This window comes from Equus asinus, chromosome 20 (assembly GCF_041296235.1).
Source record: "Equus asinus isolate D_3611 breed Donkey chromosome 20, EquAss-T2T_v2, whole genome shotgun sequence".
NCBI lineage: Eukaryota > Metazoa > Chordata > Mammalia > Perissodactyla > Equidae > Equus > Equus asinus.
In genome coordinates this window covers 81,452,416-81,458,401 of record NC_091809.1, presented here as the reverse complement: position 1 = coordinate 81,458,401, position 5,986 = coordinate 81,452,416, and the positions used below count along the sequence as shown (strand labels likewise).

The 5,986-nt window shown below is 56.4% G+C and overlaps 1 long non-coding RNA gene across 2 annotated transcripts; it reads right to left on the bottom strand.

Moving 5' to 3' along the window:
* Positions 1 to 1,950: 1,950 nt before the first annotated feature.
* LOC106840390 (uncharacterized) lies at positions 1,951 to 5,644 on the bottom strand. Of its 2 annotated transcripts, XR_011495810.1 has the most exons (5): positions 5,494 to 5,644; positions 4,166 to 4,230; positions 3,715 to 3,799; positions 3,124 to 3,216; positions 1,951 to 2,688 (listed from the first exon to the last, which is right to left on the bottom strand). It is a non-coding gene; the product is annotated as an uncharacterized lncRNA (long non-coding RNA). The 2 variants fall into 2 exon arrangements; XR_001400377.3 differs by lacking the exon at positions 1,951 to 2,688 and having other exon boundaries at positions 3,151 to 3,287.
* Between the last annotated feature and the right edge of the window lie 342 nt (positions 5,645 to 5,986).

Sequence of the window (5,986 nt, the reverse complement as noted above, 5' to 3'; positions counted from 1 at the left end):
GGGGAAACGGAGGCCCTGGGATGAGCAGGTGCTGCAGCCATCACTCCACCAGACGGGAGCAGAGCCAGGGTTTAAACCCTGTCCGACCACCTGGCCCCAAACCCCGAGTTCTTTCCCTGCTCCCACTGCCTGGTGTTCACACCTCTGGACCCCAGGAGCGCCTCGCAAAGGGGCCTCCGTAAGACTGGGAGCCCCGAGCCACAGGCCCCAGGGCAATGGAGCAGGGAAGGGGAGGGGTGCAGAGGCAGGCGGCGGGGGGGGGGGGGGGGGGGGGGGGGCGGTGGACACTGAGCCTTGTGGGGCACCCACTCTGCGCTGACCCGTTCCCTCCCTTGTCTCGCCACAGCTCCATCTAGCTCAGCCAGGAGAGACTGCCCGTGGTGGAACCCCCATCACAGCCCTCGCTGCGCTCTCAGGGAGCCAGGCCTCCCCGAGCTTGAACCCTGCTCTGGAACTTGCATGCCGGCGGTCACCTCCCGGTGGCTCAGCTTCCTCCTCTGTAAGGTGGAAATATTCACAGTGCTACACCATGGGGCTGTGTGCGAATTAAGTGAGTTCACCTGTGTAAGTCACTCGGCGCAATGTGGCTCACCCACAGCAGTGCCGGCGTGGAGCAAGTGCTCAGAAACAAGCTTGCTATTGCTGTTGTTATTCTTACCTACTTGTCCATCTCGCCCACTAGGCAGTGAACTCTGCAGGGCTGTGTTTTCCGGGACATCGAGGCTGGTGGGCGGTGGGTGAAGGGCTCGCCCCGGCCCTAAGGCTGCTCTCCTGCCTCGCCCACTTGTAGGGCTGCAAGGAGGGAAGGGGGATGGGGAGAGGGACCATCCCCCACCTCTGCTTTGTGTCTTTGGGCTGGAGCATCAGGCTCGTTTACATTCCCAAATACCCCAGACTACCAGGGCTGATAAGGACGGCTCTGGTCTGGGAGCCTCGGCAGTGACTTTATCTCCCTAGATAGGGCCGGCCGGGCTGGCTCTGGCTGGGGCAGGGAGGGTGCCCCTCGGTTTCTGAGAAGCCTCAGAGCCGACACTCAGGTGTAGCTGAGCCCACCTGGCTCTAGTGCCCGGCCCCCCCCAACACACACACACACACTTGCCCGGCCCAGCTCCTCTTCCTCCCATACCTCAGTCAATCTGAGAGCAGCCTGAGGGCAGCGCCTCCTTGGGACCCATCCCGCCTGCACAGAGCTGTGCTTCTCACATTTGATGACCACAGAACTCTTCACTTTCCAGGCTCCCTGAAACCCTCTCCTCGTCTCTCCTGTGACCACATCTTTGACTTCTTCCTTTCTCTCCAGCCTCTGACCCCTGCGTCCACCCAAGGAGCACTCACTCTGTACCAGGCACTTTATTCGGTTAACCCTCCAGACTCCTGAGAGCTACCATCACAATTCCCACTCGACACAGAGGAAACTGAGCATCATAGAGGGTTGGTGATCTGCCCGAGGGCACGCAGGGAAAGTGCTGGAGCGGGGCTCTGAGCCAGGCTGGCTGTCTCGGCTGGGAGGGCTCAGCAGTGGGCAGAGGACTGACCCAGGTTCTGGCTGTGGGAGTGGGAGTGGGACATGGGGAGGGGCTTACCTGTACCTGGCTGGGGTGACTTGGAGGGCTGCAGGGCAGGAGGGCGGTTCCTGTTACCCAGTGCTGAGTACCAGAAACTTAGCGCTTGAAACAGGGACGTTTACTTTGTTCTCAAACCTGCATTTGGGGAGGCTCAGAGGGCATCATTCGCCTCTGCTCTGCTTGACGTGACCTGGCTTGGTTGTAGTCAGGACCTGGAATCGTTTGAAGAGTCGTTCATGCATGTGTCCAGTGGCTGAAGCTGGTCACTGGCCAAGACCTTAACTGAGGCTGTTGGCAAGAGCACCCATAGTGTCCTTCTCATATGGCCTGGGCTTCCTCACAATATGGTGGCTGGATTCCAGAGACAGAGACAGGCAGGCAGACAGACAAACAGACAGGTGGAAGCTGTATTCCCTTCGTAGATTTAGCCTGGGAAGTTGTGGGATGACGATTCTGCTGCATTCTGCTCATTGAGCCAGTCACAAAGTTTTGCCCAGTTTCAAGGAGTGGGGCAATAGACTCCATCTCTCGATGGAGAATGACAAGTTTCCAGTGTGTGGACCTGGAAATGCTCCTGAGGCCATTTTTGGAAAGTACGCCTCCCACAGGAACCTCCTCTCCTGACCTCCCATAGCAGTCCCACTTCCCTGACCTGGCAGGACACTTCCAGAGGCTCAGCCCACACAGCCTCTCTCAGCCCCGCCTTGGAAGCGTGGTCCTGAGTAGTTGGGGGTGGAGACAGTGAGCTCTCACTGCATGCCAGGCCCTCCCCGGGTGCTTCCATGCCTTATTGCATTCGATCCCCACCAGGATCCACATAGTGGCAATGTGGCCCCTGATTGTAGGTGAGGAGACTGAGGCTGAAGACTCACGGAGGCCACACGGAGGCCCCAGTGAGGCTGGGATCTGAGGCCAGGTCTGTGGCTCCAAAGCTCCTGCTCTCGCCCCTGCACCAGCTGCCCCCAGGCTCAGGATAGGGAAGGACTGAGGGGGTGAGGGATTAAGAACACGGGCCTTGGACCAGAACAACTTGGGTTCTCACTGAAGCTCCTTGACCCTGGGCAGGTCACTTCATCTCTCTGAGCCTCAATTTCCATGTCTGTCCAATGGGCCATCACAGACTCTAAAAAACACACCAAACCAATGAAATAAAATAATCTGTGTTACCAGCTCGGCACAGGCTCTGGCACATCACACGCGGTACCCAGGCCGCCCCGCCCTCCCTAGACAGGACCCGCTCGTCTGTGGGGCAGAGCAGGTCCGTGGCTGCCCGAGGACTGGGCCTTCTGCCATTTACCAAGGGGGGAGTCCCCGGGCTCCTGTTGGCTATTTTTAGGTCTGTGTGGGCAACCACAGAACCACATGTGGGGTTTACCACGGCCTGGCCAAGCTCGGAGGAACAAGAAAACACTTCTCATGACAGACGGTGGACATCTGAGGTCAGGATGGGCCTCAGTCTTTTCCAGCATCTCTAGGTTGACTTCGGACAAAGTCAGAGAGCCTCTCCAGGTCTCAGGTTCCCCATCTGTAAAGTGATAATCTTAGCACAACGGCTTACTGTGTGCCAGGTGTGGACGGAACACGGTGTCAACTTGCGTGGTCTCACATGATCCCCGCTGTGAGAGAGGCTGGGGGCGCAGACGTTGCTCAGCTAGAAGAGGGAGCAGGAGTGGAACCAGGGCCAGTCCATGTCCCCGCCCTGCTTCCAGCTCCCCACACAGCCTGGAAGCAGTTCATGAGGATTAGCTGAGATTACGCTTGGGGGTGTGTTGTTAAACTGTAAACTGGAATGTAAACTGAGCAGGCCCAGGGATAGCCGGGCTGGGAGCTTAGCCCTATCTTCCATGGAGATGCTTCCCAGGCCCTCCCTACCCGAGCCTTCCCACTTGTTCATCTGCTTTCCACAGCAGGCATCCTTGTGAGATTTTCTTTTGGCTCTACTCCCCCCACCAAAAAAGGCTTTAAAAGCCACTGAGGGGCAGACTGAAGACCAGAGGTGGCAGCAATACTCCCCAGGGCATGCAGGGGGTGCTGAGGCCCTGGGTGTCCCAGCCCCTTCACCAGGCTGGCCTGCAGCCGTGGCCCTGGGGGCCTCCGCCCAGTTCTCGGAGGAGCCCAGGCCTCGGGCCCACCTCCCTTCCTCACTCACGTGGGGCCTCTGACGTTCTGACTCTTCAAGTCCAGGAAACCATGTTCCTGGAAGAGCCACCAGCCACGGTTAGGACTTAGAAGCTCTGTAGTTCCCCAAGAGGAAAGGAAAGAAAAGGACAACAAGGGTACGTTTGTGCATGCACATACCTGCAACCACACACACTCATACACACCACACATATCACACGTGCACGCACACGCTTCACGCACAGATTCACCCATGTATACACATTTGTAGATCTCCACACAGGCACACAAAACACTCATTCCCACAGCATCCCACACATACACATTTCACCATCCACACTCCTACTTTAAGATGCACCTACAGGGCACACTCGCATCCTACAGAAACGTGCACACACATCCCACACACTCATGCAGATTTACATCAACACACAAGCATGTATTCACACAGAAAGCACAAACATATGCATACTTGTACATACCCAGTGATCAGACACGTCCACGGATCAACAGGTACATAAACTCAATACACTTGCATGGTGAAAGCCTGTAAACAAATGGATGCTCGCACAAACACACGCACGCCACACAAACACGGTCTGCATAAATACTTCATTCACATGTACTCACACACAACAGCAATAAACACAGATACACAAGCATTTGTATATGCGTAACAGAAACCACACACCACAGCCGTCCACATGCGCAGACACATGTGCGCATGCCTGCATGCTCACACACACGTACCCTTGCGCGCACATATACAAGCTCACCAACACTGCACACAGGGCACACACTGCCTTTTCTGGCTCCGTTGTTGCTGAGGGATCCTGCAAATGTGCAGGCACACAAGTACCTAGTTCCGAGTCACCTGAAAACCCCCAGCCCCTGGGTGTGTGGGAGGTGAGCCAGACGCCCTCCCTGCGGGGGGCACAGTGGAAAGTATGACCCAAGTTGACTTTTGCAGTAAAGCAAAGGTGAGGATTTTTTCCACCCTGTTACCTCACTGTATCGGGGTGACCAAGGTCACCATTGCTAATCCGCCCCATCAGCCCTCCAACCCTCGAGGACATTCAGGTCCCATGTCAGAATTCCATGTCCTTAGTGTACTAACTCACCGACGTCCTAGCCCGCTGCGAGCCGGGCCCTGGGTGGGGGTTGGGGAGAGGAGCTGGCCCTGGGCCCTGCCCGCGGGGCGCTCAGCCGGGAGGGGGCTGGTGCGTGGGATCTGGGCTCCCATGGCCAGTTTGCCAAGTGATCAGTCTTGCACATGACTGGTTTGCTAAACACACAAATTTGTCAATTTACTATTTTTTCTTTCAGTTCAAAAGTATCCAGCAATTTAATTAGATGGATTGGAATTTGTTTTCGTTTTGTCTTCGTAACAGCATTTTAAGGAATGTTCAAAAGTTAAAGGTCAGGGGTTTATTAAAAGCACTTAATAGTTGTAATTGGAGAAGGACTTTCTGGGGACGTCCACTAGGAGCAGGGCATTCTGGGGGCCCTGCAGCATGACAGGCTTTCTGGAACCACTGCCCCCCAGGGGCTATGTGACCTGTACCTGGGTTCTCTGACTTGCCCTGTGCTCTTGGCCATGTCCCTTCTCCTCTCTGGGCCTGAGCCTCGTAATGTACAGGGAGCTCACCCTTAGGGCCTTGCTGGCATTGAATGAGTCCCCTGGAGCTTCCTGTGACCTCAGTCTCCCAGTGTGGCCAGGTCCAGGCCACAGGCACTGGAGAGGGTGCTGACTCTGTTGGGGGGCGCCCAGCCCTGCTTGGAAGTCATAGATCTAACAGTCAACACTCACCTATATTGTGTTGGTGCCTCTGTTTGAACCGTGACATTTCTGGGTCCTGTCCCCAGCCCTAGGCGGAGGGGCCTCGCGTGCTCCGAGAGGGGAGCAAGGGCTGCAGAGGGTGGGGCCCAGCTAACTTTCCTTTCCTGGTAACATGCTCGCTAACCTCATTTCCTTTTTCTGAAGGGAAATGCCATTGACATCACACAACTGGATTTTCAGCGAAGCCACACGAGAACTCGTGATCCTCCTGCAGGCCAGAGGGATGTACACAGGAGCTGGGTGCAGATCCGTCCAGGGGTGGATTCGGAGAAACCCTGATCTGAGGTTCCTACCCCTTGCTTCAGAGATGGGGATCCCTAGGCCAGAAACGGGCAGAGACATGCCCTGGAGTCCACAGCCAGAGAGCAGAGTTAGCGCCCAAACCCAGGCCCCTGCCTCCCAGCCAGGGCTCTAGATGGAGGGGCCTAACATGTTCCCTTCACCCCATCTTAATAACGGCACC